We start from the raw sequence: 17,327 nt of genomic DNA, 5'->3' as shown, positions 1-17,327 counted from the left end.
CCAAATCCAAAGGTTCTCCACCTCACTGATTTGACATCCCATTTAATTTCACTGATGAACTCGTACGGTTTCAACGAGATCAGCGACTCAACTAAGACACATATGCGTCGAAAATTGGAGAGCGAGTTTGGTGAGTCACTCCATTTCGTCCGAAACCACGGTCGCAGAGTCTTGGTTTACCCTGACACCTTGACAAGGGACGAACTTGCCTGCAGCATCATCGAACTTAGAACGAAAGTTGAAACATTGCTGGCTACACAAAGTAATTATATGGCAGAGCTATCAAGGGCCGCCCTGCTATTGCGAGGTGACATAAAAAGGCAGGAACTAATGACTGAATGGCTGCCGCAACCTCAGAGCTTGGAGCCGAAACTGCAAATATACCTGACGCCGTGAAACACTTTCTGAAAATGTTAATAGTTGGTCAAGAAGGCGAGTCAAATGTGACTAGTTGTGCCAAAAGACAGATTTGTTTGATTGGCCAAGATCTGATCTATGCTGTCACTAATGGTCGTCAGCGCCCGCCAAAGCATATTTTGATGGCTCTTGTTGTGAAGTGTCTTACAGGAAACGTTGAGCTGATTCAAATTCTCAACCGCCTTGGACACTGTATTTCGTACTCCATGATGGAACAGATAGAGATGGCGCTGTGTATGCAGAAGTTGCATTCGCTGTCTGACAGTACCAACAATGTCATTCTTCCGGCAAACATTCTGATCTCGATGATTACTACTCTCGTGTGGGACAACATAGATAAACTCGAAGAGACTCTGAGTGGTGGTGGTACCTCCCATCGCGTCAATGGCATTATCATCCAGGACAGGTTTATTGGCCCTTTACCAAAAGAATCAAGCGCATCTGTCGTGAAGAGCATAAAAGGATCAATCGACATAGAAGAATCACTACTTCCACAGTACAATGCTGGAGAATGAGTTGGTCCGGCACCTGTCAAATCTCTCGAGGTGTATCCACTTAATTCGGTTGAGGATGCCAAGAGAAAGAATCGAATTTGGGTACTATTTCGCCTGCAGAATCGCCAAGCACCAAACTGGACGGGGTTCAACATCCTGACACGGGGTGAAACCACCATTAGTCCGAACAAGATCAGCTACTTGCCGACAATTAACACACCGGCAACTGAGATTACTACGGTTTTGGAGATACTAACTCAGTCTCAAAGAATCCGGGTTCAATTACAGCTTCCAAGTTTGGTTCTCGTATTCGACCAAGCACTCTATGCGAAGGCTGCAGCGATCGTTTTGAAGCATCCAGACATATTTCACGGTCTTGTTCTCCGCATGGGAGGCTTCCACACCATGATGAATTTCCTGTCTATCATAGGCAAGCGATTCCAGGATGCTGGTCTGCGAGAACTTGCTGTCGAGTCTGGCCTAATCGCAGAGGGCTTTGTGCAGGCGGTGATGGACAGGATGGCGACAGTACAACCGAGCTGTTAGACTTCACAAGCTGGTCTATGAAGCAATACTACTACTGGCATGGAAGGAATTTCTCCCATGGTTGACAACCACATATGATACTGCTGACTGCCACCTCTTAGATGATGCCCTCCGTTGCATCAAGGAGTCGAGTGAGGATATCAACGAAGGCTCCTTCAATACAGTTCTCCATAAGCCTAGTGCAAAACGCATTCTCCATCTCTTTGAAACATTCTTGCAAGCACTGCGAGATGGACGAAATGGTGACTTGGCCAGATTCTGGATGTGGTACTTGGACATGGTGGAGATTCTTCTGGGTTTGATACGTGCATCAAGAGAGGGAGATTGGCTTTTGCATCTGTACTGCATTAAAGAGGCAATCCCCTGGGCATTTGTTTACGATAAAATCAACTATGCCCGTTATTTACCAGTGTACTATGCTCATATGTCCCAGTTACCAACAAGCCACCCATAAATCTACACTCATATGCTAAATGGAGGTTTTTCTGTCCAGCGAGGATCACAAAATCCATTTGGTAAAATTCCCGCTGACCAGACGATAGAAGAGACTGTCAATAGGGACATGAAAACACCCGGCGGTACGAAAGGGTTTAGTCTCAGATTCAAAGCCCTAAGCCGATACTACCTGACTGCAGAGTATCGCAGCACAGCATTACGTCAGATGCGTGACATGGTGCGACAACCAAGTCCAACGTTTTCGCACTCGGATCTACATGCTCCACGAAACCAAAAGGATAATGCTGATACCAAGGCACTGGTAGATCTGCTTGAGATTGACTGGGTAAACCCTATGAGCGGAAACCAGCCTGAGCTTATAAGTATTTCAATTGGACGGCTAGCTACTCCTGACATAAAGAACGACCTGACAAGAGCGCGTGAGGTTGGTACTGAATCATATAAAACTTTCAAGGAGAACCAGCTAGAAGCAACGCCTCCAGTTGAAGCCTTCCACGGCAAAATCTCGAAACAAAACCTGAAAACTTTCAACAACCTAATTAAAAAGAAGCGTGTGACAAAGGCAGATGGTAAAGAGGTAATCCTTCAGGCTGACAGACAACTGTTCGCCCACATGATTCTTGTGGCTGAGAGCCGTCACCTTGATTTGCAGGAAGTCTGAGGACACCCTCTGGGACCCATTCCATGGTCCTTAGCAATTATCTGAGGGGTCCTTGAGGAAAACAAACAAAGCTGCTCTCGCCAAAGCGCTGACCAATGATGGTATGGTAGCCGAGAATATCCCTAGACCATCTGCAACCATTATCGATGGAATGAGTTTAGTTCAGCACTTGAAAGGGGACAATCAGACTTTCGCAGAAGTTGCAGACAGTTGCCTGGCCCATGCACTTCATGAAGGTGAAAATAGCCAACAAATCGACGTAGTTTTTGATGTGTACCACAAACAATCTATAAAGAATGCAGAAAGATCGAATCGTGGAGCAACGGAGGGTCTAGAGTTCAAGAATATCAGTCGAGGGCACAAAATTAGGCAATGGCGGAAATTCTTGCACAGTTCGTCAAACAAAACCTGTTTCATCCGATTCGTCGTAGATGAATGGAAAAGGCCAGAGAACAGACTCAAACTGGGAATGAAAGTTCTGTACGTTACATGCTATACTGTACTACATGTTCTGGAAAGGAACGATGCTTCAAGCTTGTCAAGGACCAATGAGCAGAAGTCATTGAAATGAAGTCTATTCAGGAAGAGGCAGACACTCGTATCTTTCTGCATGCCAGCAGAGCAGCAGAAAATGTGTGCAACGCTATTGTGATAACTGCTGAAGACATGGACATTCTGGTACTTTGCATTGGTTTCAGCAAAATCATCCGTTCACCCATGTATCAGAAGGTTGGAACAAAAACTCGGCAAAAGTACATTGACAATACCAAGATTGCCAACGCACTTGGTGAAGATGTCTGCAAGGCCTTAATTGGCTTGCACGCCTTTACGGGGTGCGATATGGTCAGTGCATTTGCCGGAAAGGGAAAACTGAATGCACTAAAACTTACCAAGAAGACCGTGGACTATCAGCAGTGCTTCAGTGAGCTTGGACGGTCATGGCAAATGTCCAATGAACTGTTTGCAAAGCTTGAAGCATTCACCTTCCATCTCTATGTTTCTAACAGAGCTATTGTTGAAGTCAACCAGTGTCATTATCAGCTCTTCACATCAAAGAGGGGCAACATGATTTCAGCACAATTGCGACCATGCAAATATTGCCTGTTCCAGCATGCCAAGCGGGCAGATTACCAAGCAGCCACATGGCATAGATCCCTTGAATGCACTCCTGAAGTAATCCCACCAACAGATTGTGGATAGTCTACAGATGACAGCGGTGACCTTGAGATTATCTGGATGACTAGTCCACCAGCTCCATCAGCTGTTTTGGAGCTCATGAGCTGTAGCTGTGTACACCACTGTGATGCAAAGTACTGTATGTGCATCCAAAACGGACTGAAATGCACTAAGATGTGTAAAAACCAGATGTGTGACAACCAATATGAGGATGACGAAGCAGACACAGACGTAACCGTATATGCAAATGATAAATCTAAGACATTTACACGACAGCTGCCTGTAGGTTATTCTACCTATTGAACAACCAGCCTTAGAGTGTCAGAGTGGTAGCCTGCGTTCAAATTGCTCGAAAATATTATATTTCTACCAAGTTATGGATTTTTAAACTTTCACCATCAAAAAATGTGTTTTCTCCAAAAATTGGTCATTTCCATGGCAACGTAAATCTATTTGAACTAGGTATCTCATCCAACCTAGTATGCCAATACATCTACAGTGATAAATTGACTTTTGATACTTTATAAAATTGAGAAATATTTCAAATGCTCAAAAAACTGGGGTTTCTCTCCATTTACCGAGAAATGCAATTCAAAATGTGATGTTTTTACCCTAAAATGATATATTTATCTTAAACCTACCCTCATACTATGGAATTTAAAAACTGCCCAGATGCATCAGTATGTGTTTATCGTTTAAAGGGTTCAGAAATCATTTTTCATTTCTGAGATATGAATTTTTAAAGTTTCACTATCAAAAACCATGTTTTTTTTTACCTTAAAATGGCTGTTGCCATGGTAACCGGCGATTGAAACCCAACACAAAGCACACCAAAATGGTTGTACTTTACATAGCTATTTATTCCAAGTCTCAAATATGTTGTTTTGTGGAAGATATTTTTTCTACAGTTGACATTTCAAAAAACACGATTTTACCCCAAAAATGCCTATTTTCCCAAAAAACTACAATAAAGCTACTGATTTGGAGTGGCAATCATACCCAAAAAGTTGGCCCAGACAAAGATCTTTCCAAAAAGTACAGTCAACCTTTGCCACCCGAGATGGTAATGAGAAGTCCATTTTGGGTGATTGGCCCATGGCCTATTAAAGAAAAGCTCACTTCGAACAATGACCTGAAAATTTCATTCATGACCGAATGATCCTGTGGTCCGCAAAAGCTGAGTCCATCCCCATGATGGAAAAGGTAGCACAACCAGATCCAGTTCCATATTGGTGAGAGCGTTATCTCTGAGTTTGGGAGGTTGGAGGTTTGAACCCCGGCCGAGTCATACCAGACTTTAAAAATGGTACATGCCATAATGTAACCAAGTTTTAATGTAAAATGTATCTTAATGCTCCACCCATGTCTTGCCTCATACATATCTATGTTCCGCCCATGTCTTGCCTCATACATATTCATGTCTTGCCTCATTCATATTTATGCTCCCTCCATGTGTTGCGTCATCTCCGCTGGCAGGGGTGTGGGGGTTCAGCTCGTCCATGTCTGGCGGAATGGTGCTTGTGTGTTGAACAAGCTCAAATGAGCTAAGATCCTCGTCCTCTTAATGATGACGTCATAAAAACGAATATGACGTCATTGTTATGTATCAGGTTTGCGATAAATTATCTGTGCTAATGCTCGGCTTGATTCCCGCAAACAAAACTCAAACAGCTTGCCTAGTTTCGGAGATAATGGTATAGGCGATTTCCATTAGCGGCGATATTTTGACGTCATAACTTTTTTTTCTAGGAGGAATTTTCAAAATCGGAGATGGCTACTGTCTGCGCAGGGTATTTTTACATACATGTATATATATATATATATATATATATATATATATATATATATATATATATATATATATATATATATATATATATATATATATATGTGCCAAGTTTCAGGAAGTTTCGATGAAAACTGGAGGCTGTGAAACAAAAAAGTCCACAAGAAGAAGATGAAGAACAACAATGTGAGTAAGACTTAGAGATCCTCCATGAGGATCTAAAAAGCATGGTTTTTGCCATCACATGTGGAGTGTTTTAAAATAAAGTAAAAGTGATTTCAACCTTAGTGTTCATAAGCTACCTGGGGCATTCTTTCTTCAAAGAATCTGGACACAGAGGCTGTTCCAGAATACGTGCTGCTTCCTTGCTTGAAACTCAGCATTTAAAAGGATATAGCACTGACATAATTTTTGTAGTGGTGAGTTATAGTATTGTACCATAATTCACTCTTCTTCTTCTTCTTCTTCTTCTTCTTCTTCTTCTTCAAAAACTTCAATTCGACCTTTCCTTTATTCTGTGTCAAAAACGTCCCTCTGTTAGAATATTTCTTTTCTCCATTCTCTTAATTCTCCTTTATTGCAACCCTCACATAATGTCTTGAATTGCATCTCTGACTTGAAAAAAATTAAATCCCAGTTTGCAATGTATGTTCATGTTCCATCAATCGTCCCTTTTTTTTCAACTTCAGTACCAACTTACCCCACCTACTTAAATCTACCTCCTCCTAATTCTTATCCTTACCTCTCCCATCTTGTCACTCATCCTACCTCTGCCCTTGGCACATCTTCACTGTCTTCTGCTTCAGTATCGACTCCACCTCTGATGTCCCAAAGTGTGTGGCGTTCTAACATCTGTGGGCTCCATTCTAACCGAACAGATATCTCACTCTCTCTCAGTCAGTACCCTTGTCAACACCACAAACATGCTCCTTCCTTCCTCTCACACCTGCCCCCCCCTGCCCAACCCCTAAAATATTGTACCTCCCTCTGCCTGCTCCCTTTTTCACCACATCACGAGCAAGTCTCATCCTTCCCCTCTCCCCACCTCTCCCATTGCCTCCGTGCCTTGGCCGTGCCTGCTCTCATCGTCTCCTCTCCCTCTCAAAGCTTCCATCTCATTCCTCCCTCTCAAAGCAACAGTCACTCTCTTCCTCCTCCAAACTTCCCTCTCAGTTTTCTCAAAAACTCCTCCCTCAACTCTCCCCTCTCACCCTTCTCCCTCCAATCCAATATCCCCCTCACTCCCCCTTCTCAAAGTTGCCTCCCCCTCACATCTACAAAGCTGCCTCCTTCCCCTGCCCTCTATCTTCCCCTTCCATCTCATCCCTCCACCTCCTCCAATCTTCAACTGCCCTCTACCCCTCTCTTATTACTCCCCACTGTGCCTCATCCCATCACCAGAGAGCTTTTTCTCCTTTTCATCCAGCCCTCTCTCCTAGCTCTTCTGCAATCATCCACACTCAGTTGACAACTCTCCCTACCTCCCTCCCTCCTCCCTCATCCTACCCTCCCTCCCCTGCACCCAAAGCCTCTCCCCCCCCCTCCTTCTTCCTTAACAATGTGGACCTTAAACATCTGGGGCCCTTGCTCAAACTAGACATCTTTCCATACAGGTTACCACTGACAAACCAGACACACACTGTTTAAAAGAAACATTCTTCCTTCAAGACGTCTCTGACTCCCGAGTATCTCTCCCTGGTTTCTCCCTCCTCCGGTATGACAGACCTGAGCCACGTCCTGGCAGCGGAGTTGCTCTCTTCATCAAAAACTTTGTTCCTCACTCTCCATGCACTGCCCTCACTCCCCCACACCCCCAGGAATATCTCTGGCTACGGCTTCCCTCTACTCCACCAAACAGTGATGACTCCATTTACACCTCACTCACCGAAAACATGGATCAACTTCTATCTTCTCATCCCAACTCTTTCTTCCTCATATGTGGAGACTTCAATTGTCATCATGCCAGTTGGCTGGGTGTTGGTACCTCCCTCACCTGCCAAAGCACTTCAGCAAAAGATTTATGCGACTAATTGGGACTGACGCAATCTGTCAACTTCCCGACCCAGATCTCAATCAACGATACTCCATCTATTCTGGATCTGATTTTGAGCAATTTCCCTGAAAATATCTGCTGTTCTTCCTTTGCTTCAATTGGTTCATCTGACTATAAGCTTGTAAAGTGGTCATCTCTCTGGCTGTTTTTAGTGAACCACCTCAGCACCGTCGAGTCCTGCATTTCACTCGGGCCGACTGGCAAGGACTTCAAGCAGCCATCAAACTTCTAGACTGGTCTCCCATCTCTACTTTCTCAGACATCAACTCATCCTGGGAATTCTTTCAAAGAAATTTGCTCTCTCTCATGCACAGATTTATCCCATCTCGTCTTCAGTTGTCCTACCTTTACTATTTCGTCCTTCCATTTGTCCTTCAGTTGATGTGCAGAGCTGTGGAAATTACAGAGGGATAAAGTTGTTAAGCCACACCATGAAGTTGTGGGAAAGAGTAGTGGAAGCTCGGTTGAGAGGAGAGGTGACGATCTGTGAGCAGCAATATGGGTTTATGCCAGGAAAGAGCACCACTGATGCGATGTTTGCTTGGAGAATGTTGATGGAGAAGTATAGGGAAGGCCAGAAGGAGTTACATTGTGTGTTTGTGGATTTAGAGAAAGCTTATGATAGGGTGCCAAGAGAGGAGTTGTGGTATTGTATGAGGTAGTCTGGAGTGGTGGAGAAGTATGTGAGGATCGTGCAGGATATGTATGAGGACAGTGTGACAGCGGTGAGGTGTGCGGTAGGAATGACGGACCGGTTTAAGGTAAAAGTGGGATTGCACCAAGGATCGACTCTGAGCCCTTTCCTGTTTGCAATGGTGATGGACAGGTTGACGGACAAGATCAGACTGGAGTCCCCATGGACTATGATGTTCGCGGATGACATCATGATCTGTAGGGAGAGTGGGGAGCAGGCTGAGGCGAGCCTCAAGAGGTGGAGGTACGCACTGGAGAGAAGGGGAATGATAGTCAGTCGGAGTAAGACGGAGTACATGTGCGTAAATGAGAGGGAGGGTGGTGGTATGGTGCGGTTGCAAGGAGTTGAGGTGGGGAAGGTGGATGGGTTTAAATACTTGGGATCAACTGTCCAAAGTAACGGAGAGTGTGGGAGAGAAGTGAAAAAGAGAGTGCAGGCAGGATGGAGTGGGTGGAGAAGAGTTGCAGGAGTGATTTGTGACAGAAAGGTAGCTGCAAGAGTGAAGGGGAAAGTATATAAGATGGCAGTGAGACCAGCTATGTTGTATGGTTTGGAGGCGGTGGCACTAACAAAAAGACAGGAAGCGGAGCTGGAGGTGGCAGAGTTAAAGATGCTGTGATTCTCGTTGGGAGTGACGAGGATGGACAGGATAAGGAATGAGTATATTAGGAGGGACAGCGCAAGTAGAACGGTTTGGAGACAAAGTGAGAGAGGCGAGATTGAGATGGTTTGGACATGTGCTCAGGAGGGAAGAGGAGTATATCGGGAGAAGGATGTTGAAGATGGAGCCACCAGGCAGGAGGAGAAGAGGAAGGCCAAAGAAGAGGTTCATGGATACGGTGAGGGCGGACATGCGGGTGGTTGGAGTGTCAATGGAAGATCTGGAGGATAGAGCAAAATTGAGACGGTTGATCCGCTGTGGCGACCCCTAACGGAAGAAGAAGAAAAAGAAGAAGAAGAAGAAGAAGAAGAAGAAGAAGAAGAATCTTCAGTTGTCCTACCCTTCCTCCCGCCCATTTTACACTCAAGCTTGTGGTGAGGCAGTTGTCCTGAAACAACTGAAACAACTTAACCCTTCTGCAGTGATTTCATGCTCACAATAGCTCAGCTTTTCTTTGAGGAATAGACATGTGTCTGGGTTTATCTGAAGGTTGTGCTGATTTAGCCTCTGCAAAACTAGGCCCAAAATTTGCAAATTGTCTCCGTCTGAATTCCCTGTGACTATTGTTGTGGGCCGGGGGTCGGTGGCGAGAACGACCATGAGGTGGGGAAAGCTTGCGTCGTCTCCCACGAAACTCCCCGGAATTGTAGGCCGTCGCTCGGATAACTCCGCGAGCCGGCGGGTCTTTAACTGACCGTGGTCACCAATATCTCAACCGTGTAGCGTAGGGTTTATTTGTCTTTAACCAATTTACCTAATTAACTACGCGATTTCGACTACCGGGGAAACCACGCCCTCGGCACGTCTTGCTCAAACCAGGTCACTCTACCGACTACCAACTCCAGTTCGGGTGCAGCCGAGCGGAAACTGCCATACAGAAGGACCACACCAGGAGAGGTGAGCGCCATCTCCCCGCCAACCAGTACATGCCTGCCTTAAGTCCTCACCTGTTTTGATACCCCCATTGTGTGAATATTGTATTTTGGTGCCATAGTGTGGATTAGTTTTCACTGTACATACATTTACATGTTCCCTTCATCCAAATGTCTGTCGACCCCTTGGTTTGTCTCGTTTACTTATTCATAGCATCTTGTCCTTCCTTATCCCCGTATCCCTTCAATAAACCCATTTTAATTACAGTATAAGAAGCATCTTCCCATCTTTTTTGCCTCCTGCACACGACTCACCACCAGTTTTGTTTTGATCTGAACGATCTTTTTGGAATTGTAAAGAGCAAATAAGAACGCAGTAAATTTGGCAAACATCATTTCAGTCATTCGTGAAGGTCTTCGACCTCCAGCTCAGAGTGGGCTTTGTTAACAGACCCCTCTAATGCAACAACATGTGAGATGATTAACATATTATTATTTTGTATACCTTGTCGAGGCTCGTGTGAGAGCGAACACACAACGCACAGCAAGGGGGGGGGGGGGCATGAGACAAGAGGAGCGGGAGTGAGAAGGACAAAACAGTAGCGAGCAGAGACATTTGGAGATCTGTGGAAGGGAGAGGGATGGGACGGGGAACATGAGGAATACAAGATGGACATTACAGGGACTTTCAGGAAGGAAATCAGGGAATATGAAGGACGTGGATTTGGGGTGGATTAATGGGGGTAGAAAAGATCGAGTATTTGGATGGGGGACGATAAGAGGTGGTGATGAACAGCTGTTTTGAAGGCCTGGAGGGAAGAATGGGATTGAACAGAGTGAGGGAGTTTATTCCAAAGGAAAGAAATGGTTTGGAAAGAAAAATGCTAAATCTCTTGAAGCAAAAAAGAGAACATGGAAACCTTCAAAGCAGTTGTGTTATGGAGTTTTAATAACTGATTACAGATGTTGTGTATCACGATGGGGTAAACAATACAATGGAAAGGGTTGGAGGAGGGAGATATATGGGGGTGAGGTGCGGTTGGGACAATGATATATATATATATATACACAGAGAGAGAGAGAGAGAGAGAGAGAGAGAGAGAGAGAGAGAGAGAGAGAGAGAGAGAGAGAGAGAGAGAGAGAGAGAGAGAGAGAGAGAGTGTCTGGCTAACTCGCAATAAGGCACCACCTTGACCACCAATTGAGCACGAACAGTGAGCGCGCGCTCGTAGTGGGAGGTAGGTGCCGCTCAACGCAGGCACGCTAAATATCTCATTGTTCAAAAAGTGTGCCATCCACAACGTTGTAATTTACTGAGATCATGGATGGAGACATTCCTTACAATCTGAGATTAACTCGAAGGCTTTGGCATCGATCGTTTCGCTGTTAATAGGATTTGAACCTGGTTGGATTTCAAATTTTTCAATGCCTTGTGGTAGCATGAACCGGTATTATTCCTTAGTTCATAGTTCTCCAACAGAATTACTGGGAGGCACAAATCTGTCTTATAAAGGGTGATGTGCAGTCCATAATTTGATAATGGACTGCTCGAGAGATTTGAACAGCAACAGAACTAAAACCAGTAATCTGTAGTGATGCTCCACAGAATTTGGTGGTCCAAACGAATCAACCAATGATGATGTACTCCACGATAATGAATATTATATTCAATGACAAGGGATGTACTACAAGCAGGAAATTTCAAGTGCAATAGAAGAATGAAAGAAAGAGACAATGAATGAGAAGAAAATTTGAGCCAAGTACATTGCATTTAACTCACAAAAGCCATAGTCGTGTCGGCATCCGACGAGGTTTACTGCAGTTGGTTTATAACAATATCAAGTCGCAATACATCATTTAAACTGATCATGAAACATGAAAGAACGATGCAAGCCTTTCTTTCAAAAATATCGAAAAAAAGACGTCTATACAATTATTTCAATGTTGAGACTAACAATCACTTTGCCATACTTTTGCTGCCAATTTCTCCCTTCATGCCATCTCGTTTATGAAACAAGTGGGGGGGGGGGTTTACACTAGTTTCTGAAAGAGCAACATGTGAGAGGAAATGCACTCAAAATCTTAAAGCTGGAGTTCAGCGTTCCTGTCCTCGAGCAAAAATATACAGTCGGCCATTGAAAAGATTTTGCGAGCAGCTTATTTTTGATATTATGGCAAATGGGAGTACTGATGTCCGAAAATAGATTGTCTGAAACCTTGTCACTAGTGAATCTGTGCATTATTCGGCCTTGACCCGGTCGACCAGAGCAGCCCCATGCTGCATAGCATACCATAATTCCACCAAAATTGAGCAAAATATTGTATAAGATGCCACTTCTGTACAAACACAAACACAGAAGTAACTTACTTGGGAGGCAAAATGTCTCCATGGAGAACACGAGGTGTGGAATGACCAATCACACAGCCGGATCGCTCTGTATGAGCAGAACAATAGATGGCCAGACTCTCTTGATACGGCACTTGCTGGGAGGGGAGGAAAGACAAGTAGTGGAATAAAGGTCATGACAACACCAATTGTGTTTCATCCCAAAACTTTTTGGAAATAACCATCCTGGGTCAGGTGCATGACTAACCTCATTGATATCATTTTAACTACCCTCTTGTCCTGATCTTCAATTTTTAAAGACTAGTACACTCACTCCCTATGGGAGCAACAGGAAGAGTCATGCTGTTATCCTTTCTGGGGAGTAGATTACAGTTGATCTAGGTTCAGGTCCGTAAACATATAATTCCTCAAGGATGTCGGGTTTCTTCCCTTTCATGTTTATGTTAAGCAGAAGTAGTGACTATTCAAAAAGGTAATAATATTTTTTACTTCTGCTAGGGGTGCCCAACGAAATGCCACGATAAGCTATTTATGCACGTTATAATGGCATTTGTCCAAGGAGGAAAAACTCCTTGGGGAGAAGGGATGTTATTAGTAGCAATATTGTTTTGTAATAACATTCATATAATGATATGACTCTATTACCATTACCGTTGTTATTACTTTTCTTATCAGAAGCAGCCTTGGAAAAATGCCACAATGAGCTATCGTAACACAAATATACACCTTCACACGGATTTCATCGAAGGTGTAAAACCCCCTTGGGGAAAGGGGCAAATGAAGTCGCAACAACCTCCACCATGTGACCCTTAGTCATCCTGTCAAGTTTGGTTGAGATTGGCTAAGTAACGACCAAATGTATCATGGTCAAAAAGACAGACAGACACCAAATTGCATATTTTAGTATGATGATGATGATAATGGTGATGATGATGATGATGATGATATAATCCTTTCAGGGGTTGTAATTTTCAAAATGTATGTTATAGGTGAAATGAGGTCCACCTGGAGCCGAAACTTAAGATATCATTTGTGTATAGAAAAAAGAATGAAGTGATTATCCTGCATACCATATCACTTTTGGATCAAATAGCTAAACTTTAGGAATTTCCCACCTTTGTTTTTGCTCATTTGATGAAGCATTGCCTTGTGAAAATGTGCACCACAGTTTTGGCGAGCAGGGGTTGGAGATTTCTTCCAAGGCTGCATGTTCCTAGCCGAGTTGAGCACCCCCTTCGTCTGCCTGGGAAAGATTCTTCTGCAGGTCAGTGACTTATCTCTGGGTCGATCTGTTCACCACAGTCAGCCCAGATGGTCACAGATGCATTCTGTTCTCTGAATGGGTGTAGTATAGTGTGGGCGATGCATGACAATATAGAAAATAAAATAGGCCTTGGTAATAAAAGTGCCATTTACTGATGATGGTTCATGCTAATTGCTGGGCTCGTGCAAGACCAATTTGTATGGAGAAGGATAGAGGGTCAATAATTAGCTTGCATCATTGCTTTATGCTGATTTCACTTGTACAATGTGGGAAGTGGTGAGTTCAGTGAAGAGCACCAATGAATAAAAGGCAAATTTATTTGATATACATGTGCAGTAAATAAGTGAGTTGTTTGAATGAGCCAGGGGGTGTATCGGTCAGTTTTTACGTTTAGAGATGAACACGTTAGCAGTGAATTTGATGAGTGTGTTCAATTGAGAGGGGTGGATGATGGACAGGGATGGTAGTGTGTACCCAAAAGAGCAGATAGACAATGGAAAGGCCATCATCCACCCCTCTCCTTCGAACACGCTGGAGAGAAGCTAACTCTGTGCTGCCGCATAATATTTGAGGAGGCCCATGTTCCTCTAGGACCTAGGTTTTGGTCTTTAGTGTGTCAAGTCATGCTAGGTGGTAGAAATATAGTACGGCTCCCCAATTAGAATGGAGGTCCAGCTTCACAAAAATGTATTTGGTGATGTAAAGAGCTAAAGGGCAGCAATACGCCACATATGATATAAAAGGACCTTTGACACAGGAGGAAGCCATTTGGCCGATCGTGCCTGTGCTACATCAACACCACATTCAGTAAATCTATCATGGGGGGCAGGGGGGGAGTGTGGAGAAGAATAGTGGGGCACAGGGCATCACCAGGGTGATATTATAGAATATACAGCACACAATGTTTTTGCTATTAACATACTTTTTTTGTATTTTTTTAAAATAGCAAGTTCCCCATGCCCACATGGGATTGTAAATGGTGTAGGAATGAAGGGGGTAAAATGCAAATGGTGTCTTCTGTCATTGAGCCGGCAAGCTGGGGGCAACAATTCACATTTATTGCCACATCCGATGCAATTTAAATTCCCTCACGGCAATGAGGTGCTCCATTTGAAACTGTTTGTTCGATATACAGTATGAACCTCTTTGATGCCTGATGTTCGTAATAAAAATTTATATTGGTGTCAAAGCCAGTGACCAATTGCAGTTTAACATTAAGATTAATTTTGGGGTGTTTGTGGCAGGGTTAGGATTCATGATGATGTCCTTAACTGTTGATTTGTAGATGGCGAGGACAGCTGCCAGCTCGATGACATCCGATTATCATTCCTTGTTGGAACGACGTTAACTCCTTTCCCTGTGACATGTTCTGAAACCAAGCTGTGACATTGTGCAATGATTATTCATTATTTTGTGTCTTGGTTGTCATGGTTATTCAAAAATGGGGAACTGTAAAGAGTTGTCCCACGACTTTTGGTCGGATTATGTAAATGCTCGTTAACTTCCTCACTCATTTCACATCAAGGTAAAAACTGATACCTGTTACAATTCCATTTATTAATATTATAGTTTGTTCTAAACATTCTATGATGTGTCATTGTGTGCTTTCTAGTTCAAGCAGCAAGGATCTTTGCTTTTCAAGATCAACGGTCTGATCATGATAGCAACGTTCTTCTGTTTCCGCATCCTCATATTCCCATATATGTACTGGGCGTACGGCCAGCGTGAAGGCCTGTCATTCTGGGCCGTGCCAGGCACCCTCCCTGTTGTCAACAACATAGCCGCAGCACTGCTGGTCGCTCCCCAGCTCTACTGGCTATTTCTCATCTGCCGGACGGCAGTTTCGCGAAAAGGTCATGGCTTCCGGGGCTTCGCTGTGTCCCGGCGAGCCAACAACGGTCCGTCTGAGCTGACCAAACCATCACCAGAGGGGAAAGAGGCAGCAGATTGAGCTGGATGCTGGAAGTCCTGCACAACACCTCAGTATAGGCCCCAAAAGGCCTCAACTGCTTCCTTCCTGGTCATGCCGGGATTTGGCTTGAGAGCTTGGCTTATTGATCTATGCTTGTTAATTAATTTATGTTATTATTTATTTGCTATAGTGTTTCTGTATAGTCTCTTTATTTTTCTGACTTTGCTTAAATGTTTCTTTGACTGTGTTTACACAGCACTTGTTTCTGAAAGAGCAACATGTGAGAGGAAATGCTCGAGGTGTCTAAAGCCTGGAGTTCAGGGTAATTTAATTTGACTTTTCTCTTGTAAGGGTGAAGGAAAAGAACAAAAGGCAGTTGAATTGGGAACATTTCAAGATATAGGGAGTTGATTCTGGAATGAGGAGATTTGGTGGAATTTTGAATACCACTTCATGCCCCAGATGCTCTCCATGACATTGTCATTGATGACAGCATTTTTGTGAATGAAGTATGGTTCATGGTCACTTGCACATTATTTACACCTTCCTTTGCCAATAATGCCAATGAAATAGTTGTACATTTAAGAAGTATATATGTGCAGTACTGGTTGCCATTCTTAACCACTGGGGGGGGGGGGAGAACGGGGAGATGGGGGTGGGGGTGGTGATACTGCATTTGTGACATTTTTCTTGCTTTGAGACTTTCATTGACAGTTACACTTGTCCAAAAGTAGAAAACTGCACATTTGTTTGTCAAAAGCAAGGAAAATGAGCTTTCTACCACGTGAGAATTGCAGTACGCCGTAAATCAAAGAAGACTAATGGTCTTGGTGGTCGAGATCTTGTGATAATCTTGGCAAGGAATGGCCGATTACACTTTCGGCCTTTATTGGGCATCGTCGACCATGCAGCCCGAGCCGGAGCTTTTTCTGATAGTGCCATCCATAAGCATTCGGACAAAAAAAAAGACAAAACGAGTGAATAATTCTATGCATTCACATGGACACACAATCCAGGTGTGTGTCTATGATACCAAGCTGTGTTGCATATTGTATAAGCCTAACTTGTTTTTATGTTCTTATCAGGATTCCTCAGGATACTCGTGATTTTTCTGATGCCATTCTGTATCAAGTGATCTTCGATCAGCTCTAGTTCATAAAGTCAGTCCGAAACCCTGCTGCGTGTAGAGGGAGCATGCATATCAGCTTGTGATTATAAATATGTATTCCTCCATTTTAATGACATGACAACGGTAACTGTACCTGTGTGTGGTTTCTTTCTGCCTGATTTGGCAGGTCTTTGGATTGGGCTTTTGTAGGGTTGACGGACGGAACATCTGTTATGCATTTTGCCACGCATCGAGTCCATCTACCATCGCATGTTCCCACGGCGTGTGGCTCCGGTTTTTGTCGGAACAATTATGATGTCACAGAAGTACGTCGTGGCCTGCAAGATATGTGATTACACTCTGCCATGGCCATCAATGGGGCATGAAACGGGTCTCAATAGAATATGTAATTTTCTCACAAACGTTTCATCCTGCTGGAAGTGTCCACGAGCACTGGAGATTAAATTATGAGCATGTTGATTCCACAGTATATACATATATATATATATATATATATATATATATATATATATATATATATATTAACCTGTGAGTGTATGAAGACTTCATCGTAATATAGAACAAGTTTGTCGAACTTTCATTTTTGGCCTCCACAGTATACACCAGTACTGACTGTCTGCTATAATTCAATAAGTTGGATTTAATATCTTCCTTAGCAGTTTTGAAATGCGCCCAACGATGTCAGGTGTATAAGCCTACAGCTGATGCCTATCTGGGTTACGCATTTGTGCCGAAAGGATCTGAACGTTACATCTCACACTGGTTGCTGATTGCAGCCCGAACCCAACCACCCGCCTTGAATCCCCCACCTTTACCTAACCTAGATCAGGATTGTATCGCCGTGGTGTGAATTGCGTCA

At 43.7% G+C, this 17,327-nt stretch overlaps 1 long non-coding RNA gene across 2 annotated transcripts in view; it reads right to left on the bottom strand.

The window, feature by feature from the left end:
- LOC147010828 (uncharacterized) overlaps positions 1-17,327 on the bottom strand; it is a 42,720-nt gene that overhangs the window by 12,989 nt on the left and 12,404 nt on the right. The window contains exons 2-3 of one of the 2 annotated variants that reach the window (XR_015052469.1): positions 13,279-13,452; positions 12,185-12,300 (exon numbers count right to left, since the gene is read on the bottom strand). This is a non-coding gene — a long non-coding RNA (uncharacterized LOC147010828). Of the gene's footprint in view, positions 1-11,614; positions 12,301-13,278; positions 13,453-17,327 lie in introns of those variants that run through there. The other variant, XR_015052468.1, reaches the window with a different exon arrangement.

Source organism: Eptatretus burgeri, chromosome 16 (assembly GCF_056783735.1).
Source record: "Eptatretus burgeri isolate ZD-2024b chromosome 16, Ebu_testis_v1, whole genome shotgun sequence".
Taxonomy (NCBI): Eukaryota; Metazoa; Chordata; class Myxini; order Myxiniformes; family Myxinidae; genus Eptatretus; species Eptatretus burgeri.
This window is presented reverse-complemented; position numbering and strand designations above follow the sequence as displayed.